This window comes from Lissotriton helveticus, chromosome 8 (assembly GCF_964261635.1).
Source record: "Lissotriton helveticus chromosome 8, aLisHel1.1, whole genome shotgun sequence".
Lineage (NCBI taxonomy): Eukaryota > Metazoa > Chordata > Amphibia > Caudata > Salamandridae > Lissotriton > Lissotriton helveticus.
In genome coordinates this window covers 45409670-45427920 of record NC_136069.1, presented here as the reverse complement: position 1 = coordinate 45427920, position 18251 = coordinate 45409670, and the positions used below count along the sequence as shown (strand labels likewise).

The window sequence follows — 18251 nt, the reverse complement described above, 5'->3', positions numbered from 1 at the left end:
TGCAGTTTTGAAGAAGCACCCTTCCGGAGGACCTTGAAGAAACCCTTTAGAAGACAGAAGGTTGGAACGCCACCCCACCCATGGATGCCCCAGGAACCAGGTTACCTGCATATGGGAAGACGGGTGCATAGGGGTGAAGTGACGTTGGAACATGCCGTTGACAGCAATAAGTGACTTTGAACAAGATGCATCTGGAGAAGACTGTGAAGGAGTTTGGTGGAATCCAAAGGTGTATTCTAGAAGCAAAGAACCTACAAGCAGAGAGGACAGCGTCTACGTCACTAGGACGTGACCAGTGGGAACGGAAGCATAATGTCCAACCAATGTCGGGAGGCTCCATAGAGTCTACGGTGACCTTATCGCTGTAGCTGTCAGGACCATGCAATGCTGAGGAAGAACAGTAGTGTGCACAAACTGTCCCACGCCGGATGTCCATGTCTAGGAGGTCAGTGTCTGGTAGGAGCACCAACAAGCCTTGGTAGCCATAGCTGGCTACCAAGAAGAAGAAGAAAAAGAAGAGGAGGAGGAGGAGGAGGAGGCCGGTTGATGGGCAGAACCGTGCTGATGACCTCTACCCTTCGCAAGTAGCTCCTATAAAGGGAATTTGAGCCTTGTTGCTGCTGCTACTGCCAATTTCATCCTCAAAAGGAGAAGTTTCTGTGAAAATCAAGAAACCTGAGAAACTGCCTATAGTCCTTAGGCTGTGACTGAAGCCATAAGGATCTTGCAGTCGCTTTACTATCTTTAAATCTCTGTAGCACAGAATGAGCCTTAGCCTTAAAAGATTGTGCTCTATCAAAGGGCAAATTCAACAATGGACCCTGAATATTTGGGGGAAAGCACGAACCCTTCAACCCGGCATGCCTTTTTGTTGCCACAGAAGAACCCATGGCTCTTGCCACCGAGTACGAGGTGTCCAGACCAGACTGAATAAACTGGTGGGCCGCTGCCTGAGCATCGTTCAATAGCTCTGTGAAATGACTGTGAAGATCCCCAGACAACTTTGAGATGACCTCCCTTGCTGAGTCCATTACCGCATGCACATAACGCCCTAAAAAACAAGTAGCATTTGTAGATTTGAAGGCCATACTTCCAGAGGAGAAGATCTTCTTTGTCGAGTGCTCTATCCTCTTGATTCCCTGTCTGCTGGTGTAGTACGGAACAGATCACAATTTGGAAGAACAATTTATTTATTTAATTAATTTTATTTAAGAGGTTTTATATAGCGCTAGCCAGACCCGAAGGTATCGGAGCGCTTTACAGCAAGTAGGGGAGAAAAACACATAAAAGAGGAACAAGAAAGTGTAAGTGATCAAAAGTTCCAGTGTGCTGTGCGTCCGAGGAGCACATTGAGGTAGAGTGGTTCCGAGGTAGTTTCGATCCGTGGGTAAAGTCCTGAGCTCCGTCTCCCTCCGGGAGTTGAGGAGAGTAGGGGGTTAAGGGGCGTGGATGAGGATGGGAATGTTGGAGCAATTGTCTGTTGGCAGCAAGGTGTCAGCTTGTGCACTTCGGATTTCAGTTTGGGAAGGTACGGTTGAGGTATAAGTCTTTTAGGAGTCTTTTGAATTTTATGAAGGAGGGAGTAGTCCTGATGTCAACCGGGATGGAGTTCCATATTTTGGGTGCGTTTCCTGCGAAAGAACGAGCTGCAGTTTTTTGCTTGCGCGCTTTCAGAGGGATTAGTAGGAGGGTGTTGGAACTCCTAAGGTTTCTTGACTGGCCGGCTTTCTTGAGCTTGGAGGCCAGGTATTCTGGTTTCCCCGTGTGTAGGGCTTTGTGAGTAAGGCAGGCAGTTCTGAAACTGGCACGCAATTCCACTGGGAGCCATTTTAGTTCTCCGAGTGCGGGAGATAGGTGGTCGTACTTTTTGACTCCGGTGACCATTCTGGCAGCCGCTTTGAGAGTTGTTTTGAGTGGGGCTAGGCGGGAGAGAGCTGTACCGGAGAGAACTGCGTTCCCATAGTCCAGTCTAGATAACACCAGTGATTGGGTGGCTTGTTTGAGGTCCGTGGGCGGGATGAAAGGTTTGATTTAGTTGAGGAGCTTCAAATTAAGGAAGGCACTCTTGGCAGAGGTCTTAATGTGATTTGTCATGGTTAGTTTTTGGTCGAGGGTGATTCCTAGCGATTTTACTGAGTTAGCCAGGGTGAGATTGCCGTTGAGAGCATTGATAGCTTTCAGCCACTCTATGATTTGCAGGTTTTCGTCTTTGTTGGACATAAGGAGGATTTCGTTTTTTTCTTGATTGAGTTTAAGGTGGTTTGTGGCAAGCCATTGTTGAATTTCTTTGAGAGTGTTGTTGAGTCTTAGAATGTCATTAATGGAGGAGGTTTCCAGGTAGATCTGGGTGTCGTCAGCATATAGGTGGAAGGGTATGTTGGCTTTTTCTAGGATGGTTATGAGGGGTTCCATGTATATGTTGAACAGCTGAGGAGAGAGTACTGAGCGTTGGGGGACACCTCTGTTGACGGGGAGTAGGTCTGACATAAAGGATTTGATTTTTATCCTTTGGGAGCGACCGTGAAAGAAGGAAGAGAACCATTAAAGAACCACCTCGTCTGCACCTACTCGGTCTTTGAGAGCCTTGATGAGAAGTTTGTGATCCACAGTGTCAAAGGCTGCAGAGAGGTCTAGGAAAATGAGTAGGCAACATTGGTCAGTGTCAAGGGATTTGAGGATGTCATCAACGATATTAAGGATCGCAGTTTCAGTGCTACAGCCTTTTCTGAAGCCTGATTGGTGTTGGTCTAGCAGGTTGATATTGTCCAAGTGCCGATTCAGTTGCTGGAGAATGCATTTTTCGAGGAGTTTGGCTAGGAAGGGGAGATTGGAAACCGGTCTGAAGTTGTTCAGGTCATTGGGGTCTAGGCCAGGCTTTTTGAGTAAAGGTGTGACTTGGCTGACTTTGAGACAATCTGGTATGATGCCAGTTTTTAAGGAACTGTTTATCATTTTGCACCATCGTGGTGCGAGGGAGAGTTTCAGCTTTTTGGTCAGTTGAGAGGGTACAGGATCGAGGATGTGTGAAGAGGGTTTGGAGGAGGAGATTAGATTGAGAATCTCAGCTACAGGTACGAGGTCGAAGGTTCTCCAAGTTTTAGTGGGACGCAAGCTAGAGGTGGTTTTGATTGCTGGGGCTGAGTTTTTAGAGGCGAGTGATTGCTCGATCTTGTTGATTTTTTCATTGAAGAAGGTTGCGAAGTTGTCACATAGAACTTTGGAGGCCTGTACTGGGGTTGAAGAGGGTTTGGAGGTTTGCTGCTTGATGATGTTGAAGAGTTCTTTTGGCCTGTTTTTCGCATTGTCGAGGGCAGTGCAGAAGAAACTGTTTTTTTCTTTAATGATATGTTTTTTGTACACTCTTCTTGCAGTTTTGAGTTTTTTGCAGAGGTTAGCAGAGGGATCCTTTCTCCATAGACGTTCTGTGGCTCTAAGCTGCCTCCTTTCGTCGTTAATGTCCTTGTTGAACCAGGATCTGGAGGGGATGTTCCTGGATTTTTTCAGTTTCAGGGGGGCAAGTTGGTCTAGGATAGAGGACAGGGTTGTGCTGTAGTAGGATGTGAGGTCTGTTGTGGAGAGACCAACCTGGGGGATGGGGAGGAGAGTGGTTATTTTTTCTTCCAGGTCATCCATGGTGATCTGTGTTAGGTTTCTTGTCCATGTGGGGGGGTCTTGGATGGGAGGTTGGCGCATGATCGGTTGGGAGATGCGGAATAAGATTAAGTGGTGGTCTGATCAGTCGACAGGTAGGATGCGGTCTAATGTGATTACGTTATGTAAGAACAACAAGAACTACCGAAATCACAGGCGTGGGTGGTGAAACAGAAACACTGGATCCCTGCTGGAGCCGGCATAAGACTTCTGGCAACTGATCTTAAAAAAGGCAGCAGAGGACATCTGCTTTTACCATATCTCAAGAATGGGCTCAGTTAAAGCTTCATTAACGGGTAAGAGTGGTTCTGAAGATGAAGGATTCGAATGAAGCACTTCAGTTGAAAGGTTGCACTTCAAATCTGCAGAAGGAAGAGGTAACTATCATTTCTGCCGCTTTTCTTATTACCACGTTATAGGAAGTGACCTCAGGAGGTACCAATCACTTAGGAGATAATAACTCCCATGCTGGGGAGGTATCCAGACCATTTGCCTCCTCTAGCCCGTCGAAATCAGGGTCTAACCCTACTGTTTCTCCTTCTAAAACACCCTCATGCTCTTCCAAATATCTTTCTTCCAACAATCTCTGTGCCTATGTACGGTATTTGATCTTTAACCTCGGTGGCACCAGAGGCGGTGCCAGCGACGTCGTACTGATGCCGGAGGCTTATCAGTAGGAGGTGGAAGAAGAGAAATCAGATCTGGGCGATGTGGATCGGTTCGGATCCAGACGGCCCCAGTGAAGGTTCGTGCAGCGTTAAAGAATCTCACCCTTCCTGTAGAAGCAATGGCGTTGGCTGTCTCTGTGCCGGCGGAGGCCAAGCCACAAGAGTCATAGGCATGAAAGGCATAAAGGGTGTCTGTTAAAAATGGGACAGAAATCCTCAGAGAGAATAAGATAGCAGACCCATGGGGCCAACAGGTGCACCAGGTGGACTCTCAGCCCATGCAACAATGCTATACATGGCTTTGAAAAAAGGTGGAAGGATCAGACCCAGGAGCCGGGAACTCTGGATACTCCTGCTCTTGGTTCGAGGGCACTGACGCAGGATGTGGCAAAGGGACCACTGGATCCAAATCCGGTTCCAGCAGAGGCCGTTCCATCCCAGTCATCGGAGCCAGAGACACCTCCAGAGATGGTGCCGGAGATAACTTCTCTCTTTCTTCTTCTGTTTTCAGATCCAGGGACACCAACCTCGGCGAACCACCTTCAGAAGAACGTCGTTGAGACCCATGACACTGCTTATTCTTATGGGTTTTTTTTTTAGAGGACACGAAATATGGGGAGACTGCGACTCCGAATGAGATCGAGACCTCTGACAATCTCTCTTCTGCCTCTATGCCTTCGGCATGAACAGCTTCTTCTCTCTTTCCTTCAAAGCCTTTAGATTCACCAGGCGACATGACAAGCTTCTACATTGTTGTCTGGTGACAAACACCAGAGACAATCTTCATGCGGGTCAGTGATGGGCATCTGACCGCCACATTGCCGGCAGGGCTTGAATCCCAACTTCCTTCGTGAAGACATCTTCACCGGCAACAAAGTTGTACCTACAGAAACAGTGAAAATCACCCATAAAATGGAAAGCCTGAAAAAAACCATAATGGGTTAACGGCGCGGAAAAAAGGAAACTGAAGTCAGCACGCCGATGAAGTCTTCTTATGGCTCCCATGACATTACATGGAGTCGTGTGCAGAGCCATGGTATTGTGACGTCCTCGTCGACATGGTAGAGCTGTAGGGTAAAGTGTCCATGGGACAGCTCACACGTACACCAGCAGTGTAAATGCAAAATAAGAACTGTGTCCAATGTTAATGCTTAACCGCATGCGTGCGGGCGGAATTCCGCTCGTACGCTGACTTTTCCGCAACCGCATGTTACGTGACGAGCTGGGCTCGTCATCAGCGTAGCAGGAGGCTACTCATGACGAGCCCAGCTCGTCATCAGCGTGGAAGGGGTTAATAGTGTCTTCTTGATACAGTTCCAAAATATCACTATTAGATGAAAGTGTATGTTTGAAAAATAAAAGTGACGTATATTTGCTCATATTATGGTGTCATCCACAAATCATGTCAGTTCAGTCAGAGTCAGCAGGAAGGGAATTTTGGGAGGCCCCATCCCTGCAGGGCAGCTTCAGCACGGGTATGGAGAATCTTGTGGGCAACAACACAATAGCATATAAAGACACTGAACCATTAACAAACCGATTATGCTCACCTATGAACATTGATATATACTAGTTATGTCCATACACCAAAGGTGCCATTAAAAAAGGAGACCAGTACTATTGTTTGCCCCATAAAATAACCTAGTTTTCTGGATGAGTGATCCAGCTACCAGAGCCTGCAAATATTATTGGACTCATCAGAATGTTCAACTTTTTCCAGCTTTGTGTTATTATAAACAAAATAGAACACTTCCTTCTTTGCATGAAGGCTATGCCTTCACAATTCAAAGCTCTTTCAAATGACAGAAATAGACAATTACTATTGACAATCATTTTAAGGAACTTGCAGTAGTGGGGAAGAAACTCACTGTAATTTTAGATCATTTTCGTTTTCAGTGTAAAATCTAGATTTTTCAAAAACTGCAAAATAGGGTGACCATGAAAGCCCTGCCACACACAATATCTAACTATATCTCTTTATAACATTCTCAGAATTCTGAGATCAAAACTTATGAATTGCAGACCATCAAAAAGCTCTGGATGCTGAATTGCATCGAGGGTTTCCTTCAAACCATGAATGGCATAAACTAGGTTCCTTTAAAAACAAAGTAACCTTTACCATGTACTACAGTCCAAGGCTATGCTCAGGATGTCCCAGGCATGTTTTACAACCTGACTGGGTTGGTGACAGTGCATCCCATCCTTTCATCAGATCTGTAATTTAGTGAAGGGCAGCTCTTCAGTTTTCCAGTGGTACTGAGGAACAGAGACAGGATGCATTTGCTTGCAGCTAACACCAGACCTAAAGACTGGAATCAGTTCACGCTGCAAATGAACAGACCACATTGACCAACTGGCTAGAAATAGTGGTCAAATTACAACATCTTTCATTAGTAGTTGGTATTCGGACCTGATACATAAAGCAGTCTATTAACTATTAAAACAGTAACCACAGTATTCCAAAGCGAGGTCTCACTAACAGCAGGTACAGAACAAATAACAACTTACATGCTCCACCACATAGTACTCTCCACAGCTGCATTCTGTATTGGAAGAAATAAAGCAGGTGATTAGATTGCATGCCATTTACAAAGGAATATCTTAGGAATCATAATTAACATTATTCAGCTGGGTTATGTCACAAGTGATTAGTAAAGGGCAACATACACAGAGGTTTCATGGCACTAAAGAACAAGTTACTTTTCTTGTTTAACTTCTTTTTATTGTTTTACAACCATACAAAGAGCATCAGTAGCATCATTACGAACAGTGAGTAGTACTATATCAGTTTGCCTGCATCCATGGTACACATAGCATGAGATTTTCGCACATAACCTATCAAGGCATATCATTGCATCAGCAGGGCAATAAGAGGCGCTTTAGCGTGCCGCAGCGTACAGTATAACATTCTCATAACCAGTCTACATACACATCACATCATTTTCGAGTCCTTCCCTGTATATATGGCAAGGCAGCCCTCACTAAAATGTAAATTATGGTGGTCACAATTGGCATCCCCATTGTGCCCAGTACAAGACCCTCCCACTACTTGTGTATCCTCCGGACTTGCTAGTGCGTAGATATTTCTGTATCGGGCTGTGAAGAATCACGTGGGTGTTGTGGTAAATAAAATATTACCCTGGCAGAATTTCTAGGCATTAACAAAGTATCATGCATCAAGTGAGAGGCAGAGTCCGTGGTATCTGAGTTAAAATGGGCTTTATTCCAATAACTCGAGTCAAAGGGAGAATATGTTCCATCACCACAGAGGTTCAGGAAGAGTCTTCTAACATTTAATAACAAAACATTATATTATATACTTTTCACTCCTTGTACATAGGAGCAGGCGCAAGACAGAAAATGAGATAAGAACATGTGGGTGTACACTTGATGAGTCATAGGTGTGTGATAGGTAGGTGTCATAGGTGGGTGGTACACAGAGGAGGAGTTTGCATGACCAGCTCGAACTGTGCCCTAATTGTGCAACTTTGAACATGACGTACAATTGACGTGTAACTGGGTGGAGGCTGACTTACAACCTAGCAGAGAGATCTTTTATGTCAAGGCGAACAGCACATCTAGTACAACTGATATCTAGAGTCAGCAAGCAAAAGAAGCAAAGGTTGTTCGTCACTAAAAGACAGAGAGGGCATATTTATTCGTTCATTGCATGAGCTTTCTATGGGTGCAAGCACTGTGATTTACTTTAATGGAGACAGAATGGCTAGGCCTATCTCCCTCGGACGGGTTCTGTTTACTTTTCCTCACCGGGCAGGCAGATAACTGTTAAGCAAAATATACTGTCTTGGCAACCCTTACTGGGCTTCTTGCGGCTGAGCTAGAAGTATGCGAGGTCAGAGGGACGTAACTGCAGCTTCAGTGTGTCAGGAGTCATGAAAACATTAATTCAGAAAGTGGTTTCAGGCTCAACCAGTACGATATTTATTTAAAAGAGCACAATGCAAAATGCAAATACATGGGCCTTATGCTAACTTAACCTTTGGGAGACTTTGATGACTGGCATTTCTAATGCAGGACATGATTGCAGGGGCCTAGTGATTCAGGCCACTACGGGAAATATGCATGGGTGACATGCACATGACATGTAACATAGGGTATATGTAGAGGACATATTTGATCAGGCAAAATATCATTTTCCTCAGTGTGCTAGCAGGTAACATGTTAAGGGGGCCCATATATCCCTGGGTCTGGAGGCACTAGACAGGGATGTATGACGTTACAACACACACTTTTACAACACATACCTTTACAACACATTTGTTACAACGCAACATCCATTACAATGCATGCCATTACAACGAAATTTAAAAAACTACATTTACAACGCATTCCATTACAATGCTGTGACGCGGGGGACCCGGACGCGGGCCCCCCTGGCCTACCTTTTCATGTCTCTCCTCTGTTGTTTCAGCATGCCGACGCCTGGAAGACCGCGGATGTGGTCAGCTGTCTGCCGGTGATGGAATGCGAGGAGCCCTGTACCTTTAAATGGGCGGCAGCAGAGCAGGAATCTGTCCAAGGCCACTCCTTAAATACCGGCCCGGCCCCTGGACAGGTGTGTGTTACACCTGGAGGCGGAGAGTGGAGACTGGAGAGCGAGGACGGAGCGGAGTGGCGAAGGAGTGAAGACGGAGAGGAGTGGTGGCGGATCGACGAAGGAGACGGGAGAAAGTCGAGCCTGGACGGAGGAGCGTGGAAGAGAACCGAGGACGGGGCTGAGAAAGGAAGAAACACCGACCCAAGCGGGACGAGGCGAGACCCGGACGGACCCAGAGCAAGGAACGGAGGAGACCGCCCTACTGAGGAGCTAGACTGCAGCGACACGCCAGGAGGCCACCGAGAAGGCGCATCGCCCAGCCACGCTTCCCGGGAAGTGTGGCTAGGACAGGTACGGTCCCGCTTCCTGGGTTGGGCTGGACGGACTCTGGGCAAACCTCCGTGATCCTAGGGGACAGCGTTAACAACTTTCCCCCTCTGGACTGTTTCTTTTGTTCCCTCACCGTCCGGCACTTACCGAGGGGTAGTTAACTGCACGTGTGTTTCCCTCACATCCCCTTCCTCACGCTGAATGTGCTGGGACAACTGAGTAACGCTGATTTCCTTTCCTTTGCTGCACGTCGGGCGGAGCCCCACCCGGCATCATCCTGACCACGGCGGAAGCTCGGACTACAACGCCCAGCAGGCACCGGGAGACGAGGAGGCGGAGCGGAGTGCGAGAGGCGGCGGAGGAAGCAGCAAACCCTCTACCGTTTTACCGAATACCTGCTGTTAAAAGGAGACTGTACACCGGAATAAAACCCGCTCTTCCCAAAACCCCGATCTCTCTTGATTTATTCGACAATCACACCGACAGGCAAGCTGAAACCCCACAAATGCATACTACCTTTACAACGCATACCATTACAACGCATTACATTACATTGCATGTTTGGTAAGTATTGGATAGTGTAGGGGTCAAATTTACTATTCTAACTCCAGGGGGTGCAACAGTAGGGACCCAGTCGTATGTATTCACTGTGTGTCCCCAGTATAATTGTTCACACCTTATCAAAGATGGAGATATGATGGCATTCGAATCAGGTGGCGCGGTTTCTTCAACCGGGATAAAGTCTTTCGCCCGAATACTATTCGGAGCGCCACCTAATTCGAATTGACAGAGACTTGGAGGTTGATACAAAAACAATTATTGCGTATGACAAGGTGGAATGAGTAGAAGTAAACTACGTAGTGATTAAGGCCCGCCTCTATTTTGGAACTACATGCCATCATATCTCCATCTTTGATAAGGTGTGAACAATTATACTAGGGGCACACAGTGAATACAAACGACTGGGTCCCTCCCTTAGGGGTCATCAATAACCCTTGGCTGTCCCGTTTTTAGTCCCGATGAAGACTCGCATGGCCCAGGTCTAACTAACCCACAGGCCCTAAGACGAGTCGAAACGTCGACGCCCTTGTTATTTTCTAACCTGGATCATATTTTCGCCATACAATGTGCAAACAGGAAATTAACACTGTGTGTTTCTTTGAGAATAATTTAAAAAATGTGTACATAATTAATTCTTGTGGCCAGGTTTGCGAGTATGGTGAAGTGTTCAACCGTTCTTTTGTATAGCACTATTGTAAATAATTTTATGTCACTACTGTCTTGAACCTTTTCTTATTCCCAATCACACGACACTGTCCCAATTCACCCCCTTTTCTCTTTTTGCACGCCTTCTTGGGGCAACCTACATTTTTCAAGCAATTTTATAAACTGTGATTTATCGCATTCAATCTAGATACAATGAATTAAAATTGTCTCTGGTTTTCTATTGGTGTTGTTGCAATCCTTTTCCTTGACTGGTGCTTTTATTAGCTAGAGCTGATCTGCTGGACATGCTCTGAAATGTTTTCTGAATAACAACTATGTACTGATTGATTTCTGTGTATTTGAAGGAATAGGTCAAGGACCACTGTTTTCGATATTGCTTTATACCAGAGTCCTCGACTTTTTGGGTTACCCCATTTTGTTAATGGCCACATCAAGCATAAGCAGAGGGTTGGAGTCAAGATGTAGTTGTCAACGACGTTTCGATCCCCAAATGTGGTCGGGGGATCATCATCAGGACAGAAAAATTTGAATGTCTGAGAGATACCCTGTGTAAGGCAGAGGGGGGAAAGAAAAAGAAAAAAGAACAAGGAAAAAAGGAGTTGGGGTTAGGAAGGTAGAGGAAAACAAGAAGATGGGGTTTTGGGGGAAAGAAAGGGGGTGGAGGAAAATCAAGTTACTCAGAGATGGGTGGGTCTTAAAACAACTCAAAACTTGCAGCTAGTTAAAATACGGAGTGGTGGGGGTGGGGTGGTTTTTGAGCAGTGTAGGGCATAGCACCAAGCCACACTGGAACGAAACTGTCCTATTTGTGCAGGAAGAAATGGAAGTGGGATGGTACAGGGATGCTATCACCATGCCCAGTGAGGATCGGGGATACGGAAGTGTTGCCAGTGTGGAGTCAAGGTCCGAAGGCGGAGTGCAGCTAGTAAAAGCTTCCAATTGGGAGTGAAATAACAATGAAGGAGTGCTGATGGTGAATAAGGGGAAAAGCAACATGGGAAAACGCGGGAGAACCGGCAAACTTACGGCCAGTCCAAGATGTGGACTGCGAGGTCACAGGGGTAGAAGATCAATATCCTACCCGTGGGTCTCAATGAGTCACATATGTGTAGTAACGAAGTCGGTGGTGGACAGCAAGAGTCCGGAGAATGATCTTACTTCAGTGTGCTTGAGATTCGGCAGGATAGGAGCTGATAATCTGGGAGCGGGAGTCCAGGAGCGTCGTGCGTGTGTGCCGGTGCCCGTATTAAGTAGGGAAGCGTGCGCATGCATGTGAGGAGAAAATACTAGACAGATCAATAGGGAGGGTTTGTGTGTCTTGACAAGGAAAGTGGAAGTGAAGAGAAAGTCATAGTATTAAGAGATAAGGCTAGACAGAAGGTTGGGAATTGCAAAGCATAATGTGATAACATGTAATATTATTCAAGTGGAGGGATAGGAAAGGTATGGAGATCCGTGGGAACCAGGTTGTGCGTTGTTACATCATTACGAGAGAGAAAGTCACTTTGAAAACAAATGCCTGAGGTCTGGAAATCTATTGATTTCCAAAACCCTGTCTTTCTGCTTGCTGCATTATACTGTATGTTTTACATGTTTATCGAATGTTTAAATACATTTTAAAAAATACACTTGGATATAGACCTACACAGCTCTGATAGTAGTTCTGTGTGTAAGACTTTATTTATTTATTTATTTTATTTTATTTATTTGGAAGGTTTTATATAGCGTGAACAAGACTATTGCGAGTAACAGAGCGCTTTACAGGTCATACGTGGAAAGAACGAAATAAGATCACATGATTTGAGAGAAAACAGAATACAAAGTTAATAATCGCACAGACTAAGCTGACCGAAGGTCGACTATGGAGCGTATAAAACAGAATAAGAACACAATACAGTAAACAGTTATAGAGTTCATGTGAATTTAGCCATGAGGATCGCTTTCACTTCTATTTTGAAGGAGGCAGAGGAAGGGTTCATTCTTGTTTCACAGGGCAAAGCATTCCAGATCCTAGGAGCCATACCAGAGAAGGATCGGTAATAGGTTTTTTCTTGGCAAATCATTGGGGTTTTAGAAGAAGAGTCTTGGCACTCCTTGAGGCTCTCCTGCCCGCAGAGAGTACTAGTTTCTAAGCTAGATAGAGTGGTGTGTTGTGGTAGAGGGCCTTGTGCGTCATACAAGCTATTTTCAGATGGATTCTGGCTTCAACTTGTAGCCTGTTGAGGGCTCTCAAGTCTGGGTATATGTGGGAGTTTCTCTTGGAGCCCGTGACGAGTCTTGCAGCTGAGCTGATTGTGGCTCTTAGTGGTGCTGTCGATGACCTTCGGAGGCCACATAAGGTTACCGCCCCATATTCCACGCAAGGGATTACAGGGCTTGAACTGCTTGTTTGAAATCGTATGCGGGCAGAAAGGGTTTCAGTTTTCGTAGGGTCTTCAGGTGGAAGTTAGTTCCTTTGGTTGAGGCGCTGATATGTTTCTGCATGGTTAGGTTACTGTCAAGCGTTACCCCTAGCGATTTTGCTGAGTCCACAATGAGAGGTTGACCATTGAGGGCTGTTAAGTGTTTCATCCACTCCAGGATAGTGGGAGTTTGTTAGGGGGAGCGATTAAGAGGAATTCCATTTTGAGGGAGCATAGTTTCAAATGGTTTTCGGCCAACCATGTTGGGCACCTTTTTTGATATAACTGTGAAGAAATAAGCACTTGCACTTTCCATAATTGCTGGAGTAAACAAAAAGTAATCTGAGACATAATAGCACTTTACAATATTTAGTACCGTAAGAAAAAAAAACACTTGCACTTTACAATGGTTTAGATCAGTATGGAACTCTGTCATGTTTAGTACCTGTGAATGAAATATAAGGAAAAACAATGGAGATGTGCATAACGCATTAGCACTTTATAATACCTTTTGGGGAGAGGATCTGGGTTCGAGTCTCGGTAACGACGCCAAAACCTCCTGTGATTCTGGGCAAATCACTTAATCTCCCCGTGCCTAAAATGAATGTGTGTCCGTCCTCATGTAACGTAACTGGTGCTATGTAAAGCGCCCTGATACCTGATTCGGTTCGGGTCTAGTTCGCGCTATATAAAAGTCTACAAAAAAGAAAGTACTTGTATGATATATTATTGTGAATAATAATAATGGTGCGCTGGCACTTTTATCAATCAGGAATGATTCATTGATTAAATAAATTTTCCAATGAATGTTCTGATACGCTGTTGGAATCTGATGCAGGCATCTAAGGAAATACAATGAAATATGCAAGGAATGAGTTTTCCTGCGATAATCATTTTACATTGCTGTAATTATGGTAAAACATATTCTCCTAAATAAATGTTGCAAAATGTTGAGAAGTGTACAATATTGTAACATGATGTATTTTTTAATGCTTTTTATCTTTGAACCAAAATGTTTTAAGATGGCCGCTGTGTATTGATAGCATTCATTCTGTGTTTACGTTTAGGCTGTCGCCCATGTCGACTTTCTAAATGCCTATTTTAACTGAAACAGATGATTCATCTACATCGTGAACAAGACAGCAGAAGCTGTTGAAACGCGTCGATGTAATCATCACCAAAATAAAGAATGAGTGACTTTACTCTTTGGAGTGCCGGCTGATTTCTGCTGAAGCGCGGTAATCCCATTATTGGATATATATATATCCATCAACACAGGTTGCCCCAAATGAAGACGCCGCTAGCCAGGGAGTATTAACACCTTTAATTATAGAATTTCAGCACAGCGCGTCGCAGTCTTCCCTTCAAATGTTTCACCAGCCCAACGCGTTTCGAGCACTCCTGTGCTCTTGTTCACGGGCGACATGGAGCAGAGAAATAGCAGTTCTTTAAAATCGGGAACACCTGATGACTCACCAACAGTCCCGCCCCAGTGGGCGTGCGCATGTATAACATGCTGGTACTTGAAGTCCCTCATGTAATTGACCTCAGTGGTTCTCGCCGTGTCTCTCCTAATAATCCTGAATAAAAAACCCCAGTGGGTATGGAGGGAGCTGAAGCACTCCATAAGACAGCTTTCCCTGGTTCCAGAGTGTTTGAGTTTTCAAACACAGGATCCGCATTAGCAGCAGGGCGTCTTCGCGGCCGAGCCAGCCGCTTAAATCCATCAACACAGGTTGCCCCAAATGAAGACACCGCTAGCCAGGGAGTATTAACACCTTTAATTATAGAATTTCCGCACAGCGCGTCGCAGTCTTCCCTTCAAATGTTTCACCAGCCCAACGCGTTTCAAGCACTCCTGTGCTCTTGTTCACGGGCGACATGGAGCAGAGAATTGGCATTTCTTTAAAATCGGGAACACCTGATGACTCACCACAAGTCCCGCACTAGTGGGCATGCGCATGTAGAGCATGCTGGTACTTGAAGTCCCTCATGTAATTGACCTCAGTGGGTCTCGCCGTGTCTCTCCTAATAATCTTGAATGAAAAACCCCAGTGGGTATGGAGGGAGCTGAAGCACTCCACTGTGCAGACTTTTCAATGTCCATAAGACAGCTTTCCCTGGTTCCAGAGTGTTTGAGTTTTCAAACACAGGATCCGCATTAGCAGCAGGCGTCTTCGCGGCCGAGCCAGCCACTTAAATCCATCAAGACAGGTTGCCCCAAATGAAGACGCCGCTAGCCAGGGAGTATTAACACCTTTAATTATAGAATTTCCGCACAGCGCGTCGCAGTCTTCCCTTCAAATGTTTCACCAGCCCAATGCGTTTCAAGCACTCCTGTGCTCTTGTTCACGGGTGACATGGAGCAGAGAAATGGCAGTTCTTTAAAATCGGGAACACCTGATGACTCACCACAAGTCCCGCCCCAGTGGGCATGCGCTTGTAGAGCATGCTGGTACTTGAAGTCCCTCATGTAATTGACCTCAGTGGGTCTCGCCGTGTCTCTCCTAATAATCCTGAATAAAAAACCCCAGTGGGTATGGAGGGAGCTGAAGCACTCCACTGTGCTGACTTTTCAATGTCCATAACACAGGATCCGCATTAGCAGCAGTGAAGACGTCACATATTACATCACTCATTACATGGTCAGTGACAAAACTGATTACATCTCAAATGACATCACTGATGACATCATCCAGTCAATGTTTATTTTATTGTAAAGATTAAATATTTTTCATATATATCTATGCCAACGTGTATTGAAGAATGAGTGGATTTACAAGTGCCTAAATGGATTATTTAGTTTGTGCGTGGCTGACTGTATAAGTGAATGATTGAATGTGTCTTACTGAATGCATGGGTTAGTGACTAAACTGTGTGAAAGTCTGTATTAGTCTCTCAGTTGGTGTGTAAGCGGCTGCATGGGTTGGTGAGTATCTACATGAGTGTCTATAAGGGTTATTGATTGATTAGTCGTCTGAGTATCTGTATGGGTGCCTGAGTGTCTGTGTGGGTGTCTGTGTGATTGTGTGACTCTGTGCACAGATGTCTGAGTGGGTGATTCACTGGTTGTATGGATTCAAAAGTGCATCAGGGAAGGGCTGTATGGGTGAGTTAGTGTGTGTATGGGTGTGATGGTGAATGAATGAATGTCTCAGTTGTATATGTGTGAGCAACTACATATGTTTTAAGGCAGTATATGTGAGTGTTGGAATATATAAATTACTAAACGTGAGAGTAAGTTATTTGAAGACTGAGTGTATAAATGAGTGTCTGCTTGTATCAGTGATTGTATAAGACAGTAAGATATGTGTTAGTATCTGCATAAATAAGTGATGTGGTGTGTGTGTAAATAACAGAGTTGTTGTGTATAACTGTATACATGAGTAAATTGGTATGTAATTGATTCTTTGCATGACTGACTAGGTGTGTGAGTAGCTCTATGGATGAGTGGCGGAGTGTTACTGTATGTATCGGTGTATGAGTGCATTTTATAGTACTGTATTGATGAGTAACCACATGTATAAGTGACTCAATGTGTGTATAAACCTTGGAAATAGTGGGTGGTCTGTAGTATCTGGCATTGTTGCGTGTATGGTTTCAAAAATAGTAGTCTGCATTTTAGAGTGTGTGTATATATGTTTATATTAGGGCATCAGTATATGCATCAGATTTTCACGTGGATAATGTCATCAGTGATGTCATTTGAGATGTCATGAGTGATGTCACTGACCATAGCATGAGTGATGTAATATGTGACGTCATCACCAGTGCATTGCGGGCGCGCGAGTTATAGTTAGCTCAACTAACTATAACAGGCGAATTTCTCTGGTTTTATATGAGTCAAATGTTCAACTAACTATAAAGGCCCTGAAACCTATGTTTTTTTTGGTGAATTTCTAAGGTTTTTTAAATGCTAATTGCTAACTATAACGTCTGTAAAACCTATGTTTTTTTCAGCCAATTTCAAAGGTTTTTTAAATGTTAATTTCATATTTTGTTTATAAAACCTATATTTTTTCTATTATATTTCTAAATATTTTGGAACTCTATTATACTTCTTTTTTTTACTTAAAAAACTATGTAATGTTGTATATCTTCCCCCGAAAATATGTATCTCTTTTTTTTGTTGTTGAGAAAACTGCACTCCCATACCGGTAGCGTACCAAGCTCCATCACCACGCAAATCCAATCCTCCATATTGCTAAACTCATAAATGATGCGCATTTCGGATCCGACGGGTTCGTGGAAACGCGTACCGCATAACATCATATACGCATGAAGTCGCTCCAGCTTCTACTTTGGTATCCGACGGATACGCAGTACCGAGCTACGCGTTACGTCGTGTACGTATGGGGTCGCAACCGCTACACGTTGCGTATGTGACGAGTGCACGCCTTCAGGCCCTGTGTTACATCACAGACGTATGGTGTCGCGCCGGGTACGCCAGTCCCTCTTTTTTTGTCTGAAAAGTATATCTAAATAACTTTAAACAGTATATGAGAGCAAGCGATAATCTAAAATATTTTAAATATTTATATATTTCTAACTGTATTAAACTTATATTATGATAAATATATTTCCTCAAAATCGCGTCGGGTGCGGCCTCCATGCCCGCTCGGTGCGCTAATGCCATGTGAGCTTAAAAAAAGCATTTAATTGCTTCATAACATTTCCCATTGTAACAGTTGGACGACCCCCACATTTTAGTCATTCTCTCTACAGCGTTTGATGAGAGACACCTCTTCTGCTTAAAGAGCTTTGAATTTTCTTTGCTGTATACACATATCTTATACTACGAACAACATGCAACGATCATCCTGATGATCAATATTCATGGTCTGTACATTAGCCTTCCACGTGTGATGGCCATGGATCTCAAACGTTACATCCAAAAACAAATGTGTGTTACACGATGCCCCTGGTGTGTGTGTGCACATTATTGTGCTGCCTTTCGGCCTGGGTATTGGTGGCTCTAAGAAGTATCATCAGCCATGGGCAGAATGCACATCCTAGATCACATGTGACAAACAGTAAACAGTAATGTGTAGATTTGTATTGCTATACGCTCTGTTGTCAGGCTTTACCAATATAGTAGTGTGTTATATGTGAGACTTTCAGATTCACGTTTGACATACATTGCTTGACTATAATGAGCGTTATCACTGTGTATGATGTAGCCTCACTGCTGATACTCCCTCATCCGAGCACATTCACATGTGTATGCTTCGCGATAGCAACACTTTCAATAATAGAGCACACCATTGACATGCGTGTCTGCGCATATCCACAAGCTTGACAACGACATGTGATGTTGGCCATTCAATGTTTTCAAACAGCATCTCATTAGCGACAGTTGCTGCCCTTACGGTACATGCTACATTAATGTAAATTGAGCTTTCTGCGACATCAAAA

General features: G+C 44.5%; 1 long non-coding RNA gene across 1 annotated transcript in view; it reads right to left on the bottom strand.

Moving 5' to 3' along the window:
* The window catches only part of LOC144771453 (uncharacterized), a 112052-nt gene that overhangs the window by 75184 nt on the left and 18617 nt on the right, over nt 1-18251 (bottom strand). Inside the window, exon 2 of the long non-coding RNA XR_013599285.1 lies at nt 6828-6862. This is a non-coding gene — a long non-coding RNA (uncharacterized LOC144771453). The remainder of the gene's footprint in view (nt 1-6827; nt 6863-18251) is intronic.